Genomic DNA, 19347 nt, shown 5'->3' with positions numbered 1-19347 from the left:
AATGGAGATTATAAACTGGGTGGTTCGATCCCTGAATGCTGATTGGCTGAAAGCTGTGGTATATTTAAGCAATAAGGCACGAGGGGGTGTGGTATATGGCCAATATACCACGGCTAAGGGCTGTTCTTAAGCATGACACAACGCAGAGTGCTTAGGACACAGCCCTTAGCCGTGGTATATTGGCCATATATCACAAACCCCCGAGGTGCCTTATTGCTTAAATATTGTCGTGGCTGAATCAGAATTAGTTAGGTAACATTGATAAATAAGATGTTTTATTTACATAATAATGCTTATGTGAGATATTTGTCATTAGGATGTTTTCTTTTGGATAATACTGTTGGCAGTTGCATTTTCCTCCCTTCTCCCAGGGCTTAGTCACTAGGGGCCCAGAGAGGGGAGAGGTCAGGCTTGTCTTCATATGTCAATATATCTGTTAAATCATGTGATGCTATGAAGAATATCAGAAGGGGAGGAGGACAGAATGGAGGCTTGTCTTCTTATGGGAATGTGTCTGTAACTATTGTATGTCCCCTCTGAGGTTGCCCTTATCTTGGTCTAGTATATGACCTAAGAGGCTCACTGTCTTGGTGATCTTGTCCAGGAGCGATTGTATTTGAGATGGGAGTATCTAGAATTGACAATTGAGATATGCCATTGGATGATGTTTTGGTACCATGTTGTACCAAGAACAAGAAGTAGAACCTTGTCTTAAGAGAGCAAACTGAACGAAAATTTATAGCTAATGCTGTCTGGCTATGGAATACTCCTCTCTCAAGTAAAGTCTTCCTTTGTAATGTTCCTAAGATATGTTATTCGTCATGTGAGTTGAGAGGGGTGTGTCTTGGCTATAAATGTTACTAAGAATTGTTTTGTAAGCACTCTCAGAGAATTCATTTATAGATACTGAATTGATCTGAGAGTCAAAAAGGGCTATGGTGAAGCTCATATAATTAAAGATGGGCTTTATAATATAACTGACTTGTGTGTGGTTTGCTCTCTCATTATTTGGTAATACAGGAAATTTCCACGACAATATAGCACAGCTTTAGGTACGATTACGATGAAAAAGTACGATTACTTTTGATTAAATTATTAAATATGATTAAATAAAATAGTCTTCTTCTGTTTCCACCTAATCCTATGGTCTTTGCCCACCAAAGGGATTTCCAACCCTTACATCTTCAGGTGGTCCTTGCCATTCACCCTTGTCATCTCCATCACCAGGACAGTCCCTTGCAAAATGTCCTGGCTTGCCACAGTTGTAGCAGCTCCAGTCTCCTTCTCCAGAGGTGCATTGCACTCCTCGCCCTCTGCCTCTTCCCCCTTCCTCTACCTCCTCCTCAGTCTCGTCCTCCACCTCCATGGTATCCTCCTCCTCCAGCGAAAAACATCAACTATGCACATTGTAGTTTCGCACCAGTCTTGGAGTTCTTCTGCCTGATCTGTCTTTCTGCATGGGTGATGTGAGGTTTGACATCGGTCTTTGTCTCCCACCCAATGCATGTAGTGGTCACAGCTGTCTTCAGGTCTTGTTGCAGGCCAGTAACCACAGCAGGCTGCCATATGATCTTGGTCAGGGGTCCGGCCAGGATGCTGGAAGAAGATCTCCATTCGTTCCTGATAGACCTCAAAGCTCTCATCGGCCTTCATCATGGTGGAATGTTTGGTCAGCACGGTTGGCTATGGTTGCATCACTGTTCCAAACTCCCTTACACTGGTTCCACTTGAACTTTAAACACTGACAAGAGTATTTCCTAAATTTCACAGGTGATGGGGTTATACATGGCAATGATTGCTCTCACCTCTTCTTCAAACTTCACAGCATCTTTTGCGGGTCAGTCACGTCCTTTACAATGGCTTTCACCTCATCCACGTCCCAGAGTCAATCCACAGTCATAGTAGCTCCCCCTGAGGGTTTGGTTATGATATCAGGAGGAAGAGCTTCTTGAGTGGGGTCCGCTCGTCTCCTTTGCGGTATTGATCATCATCATCAGAGCTGCATTCTGGGGGGCTGTCGGCTTTGTCCCTTCATCTTTGTCTAAGGTCGTAGTCAGTCTTATGTTTTGGCCTTATCTTGGGTTTAGCTCTCGCCCCCTGCCCATAATAGGCTGGGGGTGGCTGCGGTGCGGCAGGTTCCATGGTTCTAGAACTGGCCCGTACCCGGGGTTCACTGATCCGGCAGCCAGGGGTTGGTTTTGGCCTGGCTGTTGGTCATCCCCTCCAAGAGGTCTTCCCAGAGTTAACCAGAGGGGGTGATGGCGGGGACCTGGCTGTTGGTTACCACCACCAAGAGGTCCTCTTGGCCTGGCTGTTGGTCACCCCCACCAAGAGGTCTTCCCAGAGTTAACCGGAGGGGGTGATGGTGGGGACCTGGCTGTTGGTTACCACCACCAAGAGGTCCTCTTGGCCTGGCTGTTGGTCACCCCCACCAAGAGATCTTCCCAGAGTTAACCGGAGGGGGTGATGGCGGGGGCCTGGCTGTTGGTTACCACCACCAAGAGGTCCTCTTGGCCTGGCTGTTGGTCACCCCCACCAAGAGGTCTTCCCAGAGTTAACCGGAGGGGGTGATGGCGGGGACCTGGCTGTTGGTTACCACCACCAAGAGGTCAGTCTTCTACTTCTCTCATCTTCCTTTTATTTGTCTTCCACTTGCTTTACCATCAGTCATTTTACTTTTTACTTTTCAAGCTTCAGTGATTTTTATTTTTTTATGTATTTTTTTATTTTTTTGCAGTTCGTTCCAGTCATTGGCAGCAGAGAACTGGAAGGAAAGGCGGCCAAAGGAGGAATTGGCTTTGGGGGTGACCAGTGAAATATACCTGCTGGAGCGCATGCTGCGGGTGGGTGCTGCTATGGTGACCAGTGAACTAAGGTGGGGCTTTACCTAGCAAAGACTTGTAGATGAGCCTGGAGCCAGTGGGTTTGGCAACGAGTATGAAGCGAGGGCCAGCCAACGAGAGCGTACAGGTCGTGGTGGTGGGTAGTATATGGGGCTTTGACATAATGGATGGCACTGTGAATGAAATGGAATTCCCAGAACTTCCATGTAGTTCCCAGAACTTCCATGTAGTTCCCAGAACTACGTAAGTATTCCCTGAATACTTACAGACAACGTTGCCGACGAGGTCTCTCTACCCACGCCTAGTCCCCTCTTGGGACTCTGGATCTTTTTCTAAGCTTCTCAAAACAGTGAGAAATTCATTTAAATTGACTTACTGAAATTCAGTTAGTCCTTCCAGGTTTCGTAGATGATGTGTTTTCTCCCGTGCAGCCCACAGTGAGTGGCTGGTGTGGGCGGGTCCCTGCCGTCTTTGGTCAGACAGGAATTTCCCTTGCACGCCTTCACATGGAATGCGACACCGGTGTTCCCTCGCAGACCCTCACTGCCAAGCTCCACAGGTAGAGTAAATCATCCTGTTTTGTGACGCCAAATTGTAGTGGAAATTACCACTAAGGACTTCAAGTCAAAGTTAAATTAACAAATCTTTATTATCACGGCCAGACAGGTTACAACAAACTTAATACTCAAAGTACAAGTCTGTCAGAAGCTCTGAAGGGGTGCTTCATTTTTAGCACTCTTTATACTCATGCACAAACCAGGCATCTCTGCTCTCATTGTGCAATAGGCTGATCATGACCTTGCACACACAGTTTCTAGGCGTTGGGCCAAAGTAAAATTGTGTTCCCTTCTTTCTGTTCTCTTTCAATCAGTTCCCTTCTTGTGAGCAAATTCACAGAACACAATTACAAGAAACAATACCCTACATGTAGTCACGCATCTGCAGAGAGACAGAGGACAAAAACATTTCCACTACATAATTCACACTGTTGCCCCAGTGGACGGTTTTCAAGCCATTTCCTTACATCAATCTTGAACTATCTCCCTGATTTAGCTAGCTACAGTATTATTTCCCTTTCATCTGTGTTATCATAACCAACCTGGCTAGCTAGCATTATGATATTATGTTGTATAACCAAAAGTAGCTACTAGCTAGCTAGTACCAGCTATCTACTTAGCTAATATACTCACCAACCCCAGTGGTTTGATGGTTGACATACAGCAGGAGTGACCATGTCAGATGCATAGATCTCCTATGAAATTACTAGAGGGGACTTTGTCATAAACCCTCAGTTCCATAATGGGAAGAAAATGCCTGCCATCTTGGTCAGGGAGAAATCCAAAATTAGACTATTTGCTTTTACTTATGCAGGAAAATAAAAGTAAGATGTGATGTATCAGAAATGTTGTCATCTAACATAATGTCATATAATTATAAATACAGTTTATACGGGTTTTATGCCAATGTTCTGTATAAATAGTCTCTAAAATATATGGAAACAGACAATAAATGTCTCAGATGTTTCCTTGGAAAGCTGTGAGTGTCATTATATGACACAATACATCAGTATGTGTTGCATTTACACTTGTCTGTCCTATCATCAAATGATTTCAGCCAGTGCAGGGATGTGGATTGACTGCATTGTTTGAATTGGCAGTTAATCTGACAATTTAATGGACTCATTATTTTCTAAACTGTCTGGCTAGATAGCTAACACACAGTGCAGATAAGTGTCAAACGGTGAATTTATCACAGCACTGGCAAACCATGGTTGACCAACTCCCTGACCAATATGGCTGTTCTTTGGACCAACATAAGAAGGTTCATGTCAATTATAGGATTTCTATGGCCAGATGTTGCGTTCCTGGCCACCTGGCAAAATTGTTGAAATGCATTGGATGTTTCCACCAACTTTATGAAAGCCCATTTTCACTTCCATTTGCCGAGCAAAATGTGCATTGCACCGAAATGCAGATATGACAACAAATGTTCACATGGCAGATCACAATGTGTTGTCTCTGTGCAATTGGGCATCTTTGCCAAAAGTGGGCATGTACTGTAAGTAATCCATACCCAGTTCTGCACACCTGTAGGCTAAGTCGTGACCAACTCACTTACAAAACTCAGTTTTGGACGTGACTGACTTTATAACCATAATTATCCAATGTACACTTTGTAGTCATTTTTCCCGCACCGGACCCTCCTCTTCCCGTTGCAGGCTGGCCTTCACAGATTATGCCATTATCTCCTGAAGTTGTCAGTAATAGGCTTCACAATATTGTTGTAACTATATTTGTAACAATATTTGAAAAGGTTAGGTAAAAATGAAGAATTATTGTTTAACCTGCAAACCAGCAGAGTGCACCACTGAAGATTGTTTCAGAATCGCGGACAGCGACCAGCGCGGGAGAAAGCGCTCACAAGATTCAGTTTAGCACCTTGGAGAGCGCCACTGCAGCGGCAGCACTCCGCACCTACAGCACCGCTCGTGAGATAGTTCTGCACACCTGTGGCAGAGTGGGGAACTAACTGTATGCTACAGAGACAGAAATGTTTGGCGTGGCAGGAGACGGCTGATGGACGAGAGAATGCCATCCGATTTGTTCCCCTCCCATTCCCGTTTCCACAAAACTTTGGAATTGGAAATGTGTAGGGAATACACCCGGAACTGCATTTTTCCTCACAATCTTGCTTCTAATCTACTGGTTATACACCACAGGCCTATACTTGTATTTGACAACAACCAGGTAACAACTTTCTAATCGCTTTATCGTGGTAGTTAATCTGAATTAGACCTACAGTAGCCTAAACTAAAACAGCCGAAGCTTATCACTGACTCCGAGCACGAATGTCTCTCAAATATGATATATTGCTGAATGGGAAAAATCCAATAGGCTAAAAAATAAAGAGCAGTTAAAAATAAAAACGAATAAATTATTAAGAACATAGCAGTTACAGCCAGAGGCTTACAGCCAGTAGGCCTTGTATTCAATCAACATAGTTGAACAGTATTACAGTAAATATATTGTGTTTAATAACGAATAAATGAATAACAAAAGAAAGAAGTTGTAGTCTATGACAACAGACTAGGCTATTTAAAGAAGCTTATGAAATCTAATGCTGAACATAAAATGTATTGTATAGGCCTAGACAAAAAATAAACAACGTATATTGCACCATTCCAAATATTTAGCAGCAGCCTGCATTATAGCGTAATGTTCTCTCTATCTGCCAACTGTATCGGACTGGCCTGCGTACTCACATAGACCTGGGCTGCCACCTACTTCCACAATCTTTTCAAGTTATGAGACAGGATTACCAGCTTGTCAACAGTTTCTGCAGAAGGCAGCTCCTCGTTTTATTGACTATAAACGCTGCCTTGGAAAATATCCGCTCTGATGGAGTGGAGGTGGCGGGATGGAGAGGAGGTATCTCGCTGCTCTGGCCAGCTTCGGATACCTGTCCTAATTTCCCCCCCACCAAGTTAGCAGTCCAGCGTTGACATTGATGTAGGCTTCTACCCGTTTTGCATCGTCAAAGAACGAAAAAGCAGCATAAAAGCGGGGGTCTACGGCTTGGACATAGACTATTCTCAAAAAGTCGGCGGTGAGCTGCCATCTTTTGTCTGTTTCCTCCACCAGAATTTGCTTTAAGACTTAGTGGTGGGGCTGTCATCCTCCACTGAGGCCAAGTGGCGGCGTTTGAGGTTGGCCAGCATGGGCATGGATGCAGATAAGGATGCGTTGTCCTCCTCGGCGTGCAGCGCAAACAGGGTGGCCATAGGCTTCAGCACATTCGAAATATCCTCTGCCAAGGATGCGTCATTTTTCCCGGTGTAGTTGGGGTCAGAGAGGATTGGTGTTAGGGGCTATCTCTGTTCTAGCAGACGCTCTAACATGGTCTGAGAAGAGTTCCACCGTGTGGAAACTTCTGTTGGATCAGATATCAAATTGTATTAGTCACATGCGCCGAATACAACAATACACCTTACAGTGAAGTGCTTACTTACGAGCCCCTAACCAACAGTGCAGTTTCAGAAAATACGGACAAGATAGTTGAGGTAGTATGTACATGTAGGTAGAGTTAATTAAAGTGACTATGCAAAGTGACACAACAGAGAGTGGCAGTGCTGTGGAGAGGTGCAATGCAAATAGTCTGGGTAGCCATTTGACTAGATGTTCAGGAGTCTTATGGCTTGGGAGTAGAAGCTGTTTAGAAGCCTCTTGGACCTAGACTTGGTGCTCCTGTACCGTTTGCCGTGTGGCAGCAGAGAGAGCAGTCTATGACTAGGGTGGCTAGAGTCTTTAACCATTTTTATGGCCTTCCTCTGACACTGCCTGGTAGAGAGGTCCTGGAAGGCAGGAAGCTTGGCCTCAGTGATGTACTGGGCTGTTCGCACTACCCTCTGTAGTGCCTTGGTAGGAGGCCGAGTCTTGTTTAAGATCGCCATTTATGCTGCCCAGCACATCTGACTCCTTTAACATCTGCCCATTCCTCTTCCTGCCCCAGTATATCTGCACACAAAACCATGTTTGCTGTGTTGTGTCCCACAGTGACCCTTTTACCCCCTGGATTTCAGATGTGTCAGCAACTTCTCCAAGTCTCTGCACAATGTTGGTAGAGATGTTCTCCAGCTGTATTCTCCAGTCTGGTCAGCTGTAGGCTAGTTGTCTAGTGATATTGGTGACCATCATCATGTTACGGCTGGCTGAATGACTGGACCAAGGTGCAGCATGGTAAGCGTACATTTTCTCTTTATTAAAAAATGACGCCGACAAAACGAAGAACAAAAACCAAACCGTGACGCTCTGGGCTATGTGCCCTGAACAAAGACAAAGTTAACTTCCCACAAAACAGGGGAAAGGGTACCTAAGTATGGTTCTCAATCAGAGACAACGATAGACAGCTGTCCCTGATTGAGAACCATACCAGGCCAATACATAGAAATATAACATAGAAAAAAGAACAGACTACCCACCCCAACTCACGCCCTGACCAACCTAACACAAAGACATAAAAATAAACTAAGGTCAGAACGTGACACATCAGCTGATCAATAACGCTAAATAAATGGTATACTTTTTCTGGCCAAGGACTGCACAGAATATCAATACCCGCATGCACATGGAAAACAAAGCGAAAACAAAGCGATGAATGCTCTAAACAGCTGACTGACAAAAGCAAACAATTATAAATCAACAGATAAATCTAATGCATTGGAATAAGGGCAAAATTGACATTTGTTTCAAGTGACCAGGCTGAGCTGAAAGCAAGGTTGAAGATACTGTACTGTAGTTAGCCACCTCCACCAAATATTTTTTATCAAAACAAACATCATTACATCACAAAAAAGGAAGCACCAGTCATAATATAATAAACAGCCAATGTCTATTATTTAACATTACTATTAAAATAGTACTAACTTAGGAATGGATAATTGTTTACAAGTTGCAAGCTATTCCATAAAGCCATCCCCAAAAACCACAATTTTCAACTTGTTCTGTGGTTTGGTAACGTCCTGTTAAAATTGATGGACTCTGGCTGCACTAAAGATGACGCAAAGTTTGAAGAAATGCAATGTATGCGTCAGCCATTTCTCAAACGGAGCCATCAACGTAGCTGTGATTACCACTCCTTTGCGGACAGTCCCAATTGAAATGAATTACATCTGGTGCAACGCAACGGACTGCTCAGATGTAATATAAATGGAGCATCAATTGGACACAGCTGTGTTTCCATCCAATTGATTACACCTGTGACAACTCGCTAGCTACTCAACATTTGCTCTCCCATTCGCCCAGCTGTCGCTTGTTGGTAGCTACAGATAATGCTTTGATAGTCTTCAAGCAGGAGGGTAGTATCAAACAAACCACCAACCAGTTCCATGTGTCAATAAACACCCCCTTGTTTATGTCAAATCCCCATGAGTTCACCCCCAGTCCTAACATGCTTGCTGGCTGATGTACCTTTTGTCGCACCAACAATGAAATGCAAGTAATCTAAAAATGGAAAAAATGACCGGAATAACTGAATTATTAGCCAACTCCTTACAAAAAAATATTGCCGTTTTGAAACTGCACTTAAAGTGCAGTAACTGCAGTCGACTGTGGTATTTTGGACGCAGTGATTGCAGAATAACTGCAATGTACTGCAGCTGAATTGCAGTTATCCTGCACTGTAACTGCAGTTACACTGCAAGATTACTGCAGTAAACTTTAAAAAAACAATTTGGACACAGTATCTGCAGCTAAACTGCATTCTGACTGCAATCTTTTTTTGTAAGGGACATCATTGGAAATGAACAGACAACTAATGCCCATAAAAGGAACTAGCTAAAGGGATTATCAGACAAATTACCTTCAAGAAAGACTGCCAGAGAAACTGAAATTAGAAAGAGAACAGCCACTTGGGAAAACCAATCCATGATGTGGAGTTGGCTAGCTAGCTAGCTAGGTTAGCAAGCCACAGTCACTTGGAATTGTCAAATAAATAATTCAAATAATTAGCTTGCCAATGCCATTATTTTTATTTCACCTTTATTTATTAACCAGGTAGGCAAGTTGAGAACAAGTTCTCATTTACAACTGCGACCTGGCCAAGATAAAGCAAAGCAGTTCGACACATAACAACACAGTTACACATGGAGTAAAACAAACAAAGTCAATAATACAGTAGAAAAATAAGTATACAGTGCCTTGCGAAAGTATTCGGCCCCCTTGAACTTTGCGACCTTTTGCCACATTTCAGGCTTCAAACATAAAGATATAAAACTGTATTTTTTGTGAAGAATCAACAACAAGTGGGACACAATCATGAAGTGGAACGACTTTTATTGGATATTTCAAACTTTTTTAACAAATCAAAAACTGAAAAATTGGCCGTGCAAAATTATTCAGCCCCCTTAAGTTAATACTTTGTAGCGCCACCTTTTGCTGCGATTACAGCTGTAAGTCGCTTGGGATATGTCTCTATCAGTTTTGCACATCGAGAGACTGACATTTTTTCCCATTCCTCCTTGCAAAACAGCTCGAGCTCAGTGAGGTTGGATGGAGAGCATTTGTGAACAGCAGTTTTCAGTTCTTTCCACAGATTCTCGATTGGATTCAGGTCTGGACTTTGACTTGGCCATTCTAACACCTGGATATGTTTAGTTTTCAACCATTTCATTGTAGATTTTGCTTTATGTTTTGGATCATTGTCTTGTTGGAAGACAAATCTCCGTCCCAGTCTCAGGTCTTTTGCAGACTCCATCAGGTTTTCTTCCAGAATGGTCCTGTATTTGGCTCCATCCATCTTCCCATCAATTTTAACCATCTTCCCTGTCCCTGCTGAAGAAAAGCAGGCCCAAACCATGATGCTGCCACCACCATGTTTGACAGTGGGTATGGTGTGTTCAGGGTGATGAGCTGTGTTGCTTTTACGCCAAACATAACGTTTTGCATTGTTGCCAAAAAGTTCAATTTTGGTTTCATCTGACCAGAGCACCTTTTTCCACATGTTTGGTGTGTCTCCCAGGTGGCTTGTGGCAAACTTTAAAACTACACTTTTTATGGATATCTTTAAGAAATGGCTTTCTTCTTTCCACTCTTCCGTAAAGGCCAGATTTGTGCAATATACGACTGATTGTTGTCCTATGGACAGAGTCTCCCACCTCAGCTGTAGATCTCTGCAGTTCATCCAGAGTGATCATGGGCCTCTTGGCTGCATCTCTGATCAGTCTTCTCCTTGTATGAGCTGAACGTTTAGAGGGACGGCCAGGTCTTGGTAGATTTGCAGTGGTCTGATACTCCTTCCATTTCAATATTATCGCTTGCACAGTGCTCCTTGGGATGTTTAAAGCTTGGGAAATCTTTTTGTATCCAAATCCGGCTTTAAACTTCTTCACAAAAGTATCTCAGACCTGCTTGGTGTGTTCCTTGTTCTTCATGATGCTCTCTGCGCTTTTAACGGACCTCTGAGACTATCACAGTGCAGGTGCATTTATACGGAGACTTGATTACACACAGGTGGATTGTATTTATCATCATTAGTAATTTAGGTCAACATTGGATCATTCAGAGATCCTCACTGAACTTCTGGAGAGAGTTTGCTGCACTGAAAGTAAAGGGGCTGAATAATTTTGCACGCCCAATTTTTCAGTTTTGTTTGATTTGTTTGATTTGTTAAAGTTTGAAATATCCAATAAATGTCGTTCCACTTCATGATTGTGTCCCACTTGTTGTTGATTCTTCACAAAAAAAATACAGTTTTATCTCTTTATGTTTGAAGCCTGAAATGTGGCAAAAGGTCGCAAAGTTCAAGGGGGCTGAATACTTTCGCAAGGCACTGTGTATATATATATATATATATATATATATACATACAATGTGAGATAAGGGAGGTAAAGGCAATAAATAGGCCATGGTGGCAAAGTAAATACAATATAGCAATTAAAACACTGGAATGGTAGATTTGACAGTAGATGAGTGTGCAAAGTAGAAATACTGGGGTGCAAAGGAGCAAAATAAATAAATACAGTAGGGGGAGAGGTAGTTGTCTGGGCTCAATGATAGATGGGCTATGTACAGGTGCAGTAATCTGTGAGCTGCTCTGACAGCTGATGTTTAAAGCTAGTGAGGGAGATGTGTTTCCAGTTTCAGAGATTTTTGTCGTTCGTTCCAGTCATTGGCATCAGAGAACTGGAAGGAGAGGCGGCCAAAGGAGGAATTGGCTTTGGGGATGACAAGTGAGATATACCTGCTGGAACACGTGCTACGGGTGGGTGCTGCTATGGTGACCAGCGAGCAGAGGTAAGGCGGGACTTTACCTAGCAGGGTCTTGTAGATGACCTGGAGCCAGTGGGCTTGGCGACAAGTATGAAGCGAGGGCCAGCCAACAAGAGCATACAGGTCGCAGTGGTGGGTAGTTTATGGGGCTTTGGTGACAAAACGGATGGAATGTGATAGACTACATCCGATTTGTTGAGTAGGGTGTTGGAGGCTATTTTGTAAATGACTTCGCCGAAGTCGAGGATTGGTAAGATGGTCAGTTTTACAAGGGTATGTTTGGCAGCATGAGTGAAGGATGCCTTGTTGCAAAAGAGGAAGCCAATTCTAGATTTAACTTTGGATTGGAGATGTTTTATGTGAGTCTGGAAGGAGAGTTTACAGTCTAACCAGACACCTAGGTATTTGGAGAGTTTACAGTCTAACCAGACACCTAGGTATTTGTAGTTGTCCACATATTCTAAGTCAGAACCGTCCAGAGTAGCGATGCTGGACGGGCAGGCAGGTGCAGGCAGCGATCGGTTGAAGAGCATGCATTTAGTTTTACTTGTATTTAAGAGCAGTTGGAGGCCACGGAAGGAGAGTTGTATGGCATTGAAGCTCGTATGGAGGGTTGTTAACACTGTCCAAAGAAGGGCCAGAAGTATACAGAATGGTGTCGTCTGCGTAGAGGTGGATCAGAGACTCACCAGCAGCAAGAGCGACATCATTGATGTATATAGAGAAAAGAGTCGGCCCAAGAATTGAACCCTGTGGGAACACCATAGAGACTGCCAGAGGCCCGGACAACAGGCCCTCAGATTTGACACACTGAACTCTGTTGGAGAAGTAGTTGGGGAACCAGGCGAGGCAATCATTTGAGAAACCAAGGCTGTTGAGTCTGCCGATGAGGATGTGGTGATTGACAGTCGAAAGCCTTGGCCAGGTCAATGAATACGGCTGCACAGTATTGTTTCTTATCGATGGCGGTTAAGATATCGTTTAGGACCGAGAATGTGGCTGAGGTGCACCCATGACCAGCTGTGAAACCAGATTGCATAGCGGAGAATGTACGGTGGGATTCGAAATGGTCAGTGATCTGTTTGTTAACTTGGCTTTGCAGGGTAGGATAGATATCGGTCTGTAGCAGTTTGGGTCAAGAGTGTCCCCCCCCCCTTTTGAAGAGGGGGATAACCGCAGCTGCTTTCCAATCTTTGGGAATCTTAGACGACACGAAAGAGTTTGAACAGGCTAGTAATAGGGGTTGCAACAATTTCAGCAGATAATTTTAGAAAGAAAGGGTCCAGATTGTCTAGCCCGGCTGATTTGTGTGGGTCCAGATTTTGCAGCTCTTTCAGAACATCAGCTGACTGGATTTGGGAGAAGGAGAAATGGGGAAGGCTTGGGCGAGTTGCTGTGGGGGGTGCAGTGCTGTTGGCCAGGTGGAAAGCATGACCAGCCGTAGAAAAATGCTTATTGAAATTCTCAATTACAGTGGATTTATCGGTGGTGACAGAGTTTCCTATCCTCAGTGCAGTGAGCAGCTGGGAGGAGGTGCTCTTATTCTCCATGGACTTTACAATGTCCCAGAACATTTTTGAGTTTGTGTTGCAGGAAGCAAATTTCTGGTTGAAAAAGCTAGCCTTGGCTTTTCTAACTGCCTGTGTATATTGGTTTCTAACTTCCCTGAAAAGTTGCATTTCACGGGTGCTGTTTGATGCTAATGCAGAACGCCACCGGATGTTTTTGTGTTGGTTAAGGGCAGTCAGGTCTGGAGAGAACCAAGGGCTATATCTGTTCCTGGTTCTATATTTCTGGAATGGGGCATGCTTATTTAAGATGGTGAGGAAGGCATTTTTAATGAACGACCAGGCATCCTCTACTGACGGGATGAGGTCAATATCCTTCCAGGATACCCGGGCCAGGTCGATTAGAAAGGCCTGCTCGCTGAAGTGTTACAGAGAGCATTTGATAGTGATGAGTGGAGGTCGTTTGACGGCTGACCCATTACGGATGCAGGCAATAAGGCAGTGATCACTGAGATCTTGGTTGAAAACAGCAGAGGTGAATTTAGAGGGCAAGTTGGTTAGGATGATATCTATTAGGGTGCCCGTGTTTACGGCTTTGGGGTTGTACCTGGTAGGTTCATTGATAATTTGTGTGAGATTGAGGGCATCAAGCTTAGATTGTAGGATGGCCGGGGTGTTAAGCATGTCACAGTTTAGGTCGCCTAGCAGCACGAGCTATGAAGATAGATGGGGGGCAATCAGTTCACATATGGTGTCCAGAGCACAGCTGGGGGCAGAGGGTGGTCTGTAGCAGGCGGCAACGGTGAGAGACTTGTTTTTAGAGAGGTGGATTTTTAAAAGTAGAAGGTCAAATTGTTTGGGTACAGACCTGGATAGTAGGACAGAACTCTGCAGGCTATCTCTGCAGTAGATTGCAACACCGCCTCTTTGGCCGTTCTATCTTGTCTGAAATGTTGTAGTTAGGGATGGAGATTTCAGAGTTATTGGTGGTCTTCCTAAGCCAGGATTCAGACACGGCTAAGAGATCCGGGTTGGCAGAGTGTGCTAAAGAAGTGAATAAACAAACATAGGGAGGAGGCTTCTAATGTTAACATGCATGAAACCAAGGCTTTTACGGTTACAGAAGTCATCAAAAGAGAGCGCCTGGGGAATAGGAGTGGAGCTAGGCACTGCAGGGCCTGGATTCACCTCTACATCGCCAGAGGAACAGAGGAGGAGTAGGATAAGGGTACGGCTAAAAGCTATGAGAATTGGACGTCTAGGACGTCTGGAAGAGAGGGTAAAAGGAGCAGGTTTCTGAGGGCGATAAAATAGCTTCAAGGTATAATGTACAGACAAAGGTATGGTAGGATGTGAATACAGATGAGGTAAACCTGGTCATTGAGTGATGATGAAAGAGATATTGTCTCTAGAAACATAATTGAAACCAGGTGATGTCATCGCATGTGTGGGTGGTGGAACTGAAAGGTTGGATAAACCAATAAACACTAACCAGAACAACAATGGACAAGGCATATTGACATCAAGGAGAGGCATGCTTAGCCAAATGATCATAAGGGTCCAGTGAGTAGTGAGGTTGGTTGGGGTCACGGTGATTCAGACAGCTAGCCGAGCCATGGGTAGCAAGCTAGCAGAAGATGGAGGTCTGTTTTTAGCCACCCCGTGAGTTTCCGTCGGTAGATTAGTGGGGTTCAGTGTGGTAGAGGAGACCAACCCAATTGTCAAAATAGTTATAGTGGCCGATATGCTCAAGACAGCTAACGATTAACTGGCTGCAGTTAGCGGATGGGCGTTCAGGTTACTTCGCGATGGAGGGGCCAGTTGAATAACTCCCTTGGACAGATAACGTTGGTATTCCAGTCGTGAAGGCCCGATGGGGCTCCAAATTTTTCAAGCAGTAAAACTGGTCCGGATAGGTGATTGTAGCCCAGGAGTGGCTGATGGAGCTCTTCAGCTGGCTAGCTCCGGGATAATTGGTGTTTGCTCCGGAATCGAAGTTAGCCAATAGTCACTCTGATAGCAGCTATTTAGCTGCAAGATCCAGGTGTAAAATGTCCAGAGCTTGCGGTAGAAATCCGAGGATATGGAGCGAAAATAGGTCCGGTATGCTCTGGTCTGAGTCACGTTGTACAAAACTGGCGATAGCTTTCCGAGTTAAAGGATAGCTGATGACCGCTAGCCATGGTTAGCTGAATACTAACGTTAGTTGGTGAGCTGGCTAACTTCTGGCTAGCTTCTGTTGTGGATTTCGGATACGAAGTGAATAATACTATTGAAAAAAAAAACAGATCCGCACCACATTTAGTGAGGCGGGTTGCAGGAGAGTGTTTTGAAGTTGCGTTTTTAGAAAAAATATATAAAAAGATATGCGGCTAAAAATATATATACATGGGACAAGACGAGGACAAAGGACGTCTGACTGCTACGCCATTTTGGAAAAATACTATTATGCAGTGGAGTTGTCTATAATTATTCACTCTCCATTATCAGATTAGTCTGCCACATAGAAGGAGATGAAATTGAAAGAACAAACCATAGCATTAGCATCAGGTATTGTTGGCTAGCTAAGCACAAAAAATGGTGTTCCCAGTCGTTGTCAGCCACAAACTAGCTAGCTAGCTAAGCAGCCAAGAGCTAGCTGGCGGCACAGCATCTAGCTACAGTAGCTAGCTATTTAATGCTAGGTGGTGGCTGGCATGAAACACCTGCACAACACTTAAAATCAATGACATATAATTTTAGAAGCTTGCTAGCTTGCTAGCTCGACTAGCTAATAATGTCCCACACAGACATTGGTCTAAAAGCCTTTCATGGGAAAAATATTTAGCAAGAGTCAATCAAGCTAGCTAGCTAACCACTTTAGCTATAGGCTAGTTAGTGACTTTTATCAAGTGTTTCCAAAAAATGTTGTACAATAAATCTGACAATCAAATATGATGTAAAGTTGGCCTCCCGGGTGGCGCAGTGGTTAAGGGCGCTGTACTGCAGCGCCAGCTGTGCCATCAGAGTCCCTGGGTTCGCGCCCAGGCTCTGTCGTAACCGGCCGCGACCGGGAGGTCCGTGGGGCGACGCACAATTGGCCTAGCATCGTCCGGGTTAGGGAGGGATTGGTCGGTAGGGATCTCCTTGTCTCATCGCGCACCAGCGACTCCTGTGGCGGGCCAGGCGCAGTGCGCGCTAGCCAAGGTTGCCAGGTGCACGGTGTAGCCTCCGACACATTGGTGCGCTGGTTGGGTTGTGTATCGGATGACGCATGACATTCAGCCTTCGTCTCTCCCGAGCCCGTACGGGAGTTGTAGCAATGAGACAAGATAGTAGCTACTACAACAATTGGATACCACGAAAAAGGGGTGAAAAAAAGGGGTGAAATTCAAAAAAATAAAAAATATGATGTAAAGTTTAATTGGACTACCAAATGACAACAAGACAAGTTTGTTTGAAACTCACCCTCTATTCTCCTTACAGTTCTCAGCCAATAGCTTCGCCCACGACTACACGTGAACTACAATCCCGACGCTGTGTTTGAATGTTTAGAAACGCCAATCTCTTGTGATACGGCTTTCGAAACACATGGCCCTTATCTTTCAAATGAAAAACACACACTTGACTGTAGCAGGTTTGCACAGATCTATACAGCTATGGAGCCTCCACCTGACACAACTACACTTCCACTGCATTTCCTGAGATATGCTTACACACAAGTGTTTTAAGCTAATTAGCACAGGGGGTAGCCTCTTTTCTTCCTTCTGTTTTCTGTAAACAAGCACTGTAACATGGAGATATGGATGTATGGGAACACTAACCCTATCAAGGTGTGTATCAATTTCACTTTTTTTTTACGATTTCTTGCTGATATGAAAGATAAAGTTTCAAAACTGTACCACAAGCGATGCATGTTAATGTTCAGATCGAGTGTCGGGGATCTTAACAAAACTCCCCCCTACAGAAGACACCTTTGTCCAATGACTCTTAAGTTGTATTCAGAAAGTATTCAGACCCCTTCCCTTTTCCACATTTTGTTATGTTAAAGCATTATTCTAAAATTAATTAAATCATTTTTCCCATCATCAATACCCCATAATGACAAAGCATTTACAATTTATTTTTTTTGCAAATTGAGCTCCGGTGCATCCTGCTTCCATTTATCATGCTTGAGATGTTTCTGCAACTTCATTGGAGTCCACCTGTGGTAAATTTGAATTGATTGGACATGATTTGGAAAGGCACACACCTGTCTATATAAGGTCCCACAGTTGACAGTGCATGTCAGAGCAAAAACCAAGCCATGACGTTGAAGGAATTGTCCGTAGACCTCCGAGACAGGATTGTGTCGAGGCACAGATCTGGGGAAAGGTACCAAAAAATGTCTGTAACATAGAAGGTCCCGAAGAACACAATGGCCTCCATCATTCTTAAATGGAAGTACAGTTGAAGTCGGAAGTTTACATACACTTAGGTTGAAGTCATTAAAACTTGTTTTTTCAGCTCACTTATGACCTCCACAAGAGACAGCCCAAGTTTGATAGACTCTGGTCTCCGCTATTCAACTATATTTCAAACTGGACAGAGTGAACGGGGTGACTAGGGAAATGTGCAGATACATGTTGTGTAAGGTGCTGTAAAATCGTAGTGCTGCTGCAAGTTTTATGTATGTTTCTTTTAATTTTTTATTGTGCTTTGTGAGTACGTGCAGGTATGTAGGACATGTATGGGTGTGAATGTATGTGTGTATACATATAGATGTGTGTGTGTGTGTGTGTGTGTGTGTGTGTGTGTATGAAACGTTCTGTCTCCTAGAGATGAACGTACTTTGGTGCGAAAAGTGCAAATCAGTCCCAGAACAACAGCAAAGGACCTTGTGAAGATGCTGGAGGAAACGGGTACAAAAGTATCTATATCCACAGTAAAACGAGTCTTTTATCGACATAACCTGAAAGGCTGCTCAGCAAGGAAGAAGCCACTGCTCCAAAACCGCCATAAAAAAGTCAGACTACGGTTTGCAACTGCACATGGGGACAAAGATTGTACTTTTTGGAGAAATGTCCTCTGGTCTGATGAAACAGAAATATAACAGTTTGGCCATAATAACCATCGTTATGTTTGGAGGGAAAAGTGGGATGCTTGCAAGCCCAAGAACACCATCCCAACTGTGAAGCACGGGGGTGGCAGCATCATATTTTGGGATTGCTTTGCTGCAGGAGGGACTAGTGCACCTCATAAAATTGATGGCATCATGAGGGAGGAAAATTATGTGGATATATTGAAGCAACATCTCAAGACATCAGTCAGGAAGTTAAAGCTTGGTCACAAACTGGTCTTCCAAATGGACATTGACCCCAAGCATACTTCCAAAGTTGTGGTAAAATGGCTTAAGGACAACAATGTCAAGGTATTGGAATGGCCATCAGAAAGCCCTGACCTTAATCCTATAGAAAATGTGTTAAAAAGCGTGTGTGAGCTAGGAGACCTACAAGCTTGACTCAGTTACATCAGCTCTGTCAGGAGGAATGGACCAAAATTCACCCAACTTATTGTGGGAAGCTTGTGGAAGGCTACCCAAAACGTTTGACCCAAGTTAAACAATTTAAAGGCAATGCTACCAAATACTAATTGCTTGTATGTAAACTTCCGACCCACTGGGAATGTGATGAAAGAAATAAAAGCTGAAATAAATCAGTCTCTCTACTATTATTCTGACATTTCACATTCTTAAAATAAAGTGGTAAGCATAACTGCCCTAAGACAGGGCATTTTTACTAGGATTACATGTCATGAATTGTGAAAAACAGAGTTTAAATGTATTTGGCTAAGGTGTATGTAAACTTCCGACTTCAACTGTAGTTTGGAGCCACCAAGACTCTTCCTAGAGTTGGCCGCCTGATGGTCACTCTGACAGATTTCTAGAGTTCCTCTGTGGAGATGTGATAACCTTCCAGAAGGACAACCATCTCTGCAGCACTCCACCAATCAGGCCTTCATGGTAGAGAGGCCAGACGCAAATCACTCCTCAGTAAAAGGCACATGACAGGCCGCTTGGTGTTTGCAAAAAGGCATCTAAAGGAGGGATCCTTGTTGAAAACCTACTCCAAAGCGCTCAGGACCTCAGACTGAGGCAAAGATTCACCTTCCAACAGGACAACAACCACAAGCCTACAGCCAAGACAACACAGGAGTCTCTTAATGTCCTTGAGTGGCCCAGCCAGAGACTTGAAGCCGATCGAACATCTCTGG

The sequence above is a fragment of the Oncorhynchus mykiss genome, chromosome 11 (genome assembly GCF_013265735.2).
Source record: "Oncorhynchus mykiss isolate Arlee chromosome 11, USDA_OmykA_1.1, whole genome shotgun sequence".
In the NCBI taxonomy this organism is placed as follows: domain Eukaryota; kingdom Metazoa; phylum Chordata; class Actinopteri; order Salmoniformes; family Salmonidae; genus Oncorhynchus; species Oncorhynchus mykiss.
Note: the sequence above shows the minus strand (reverse complement) of the source record.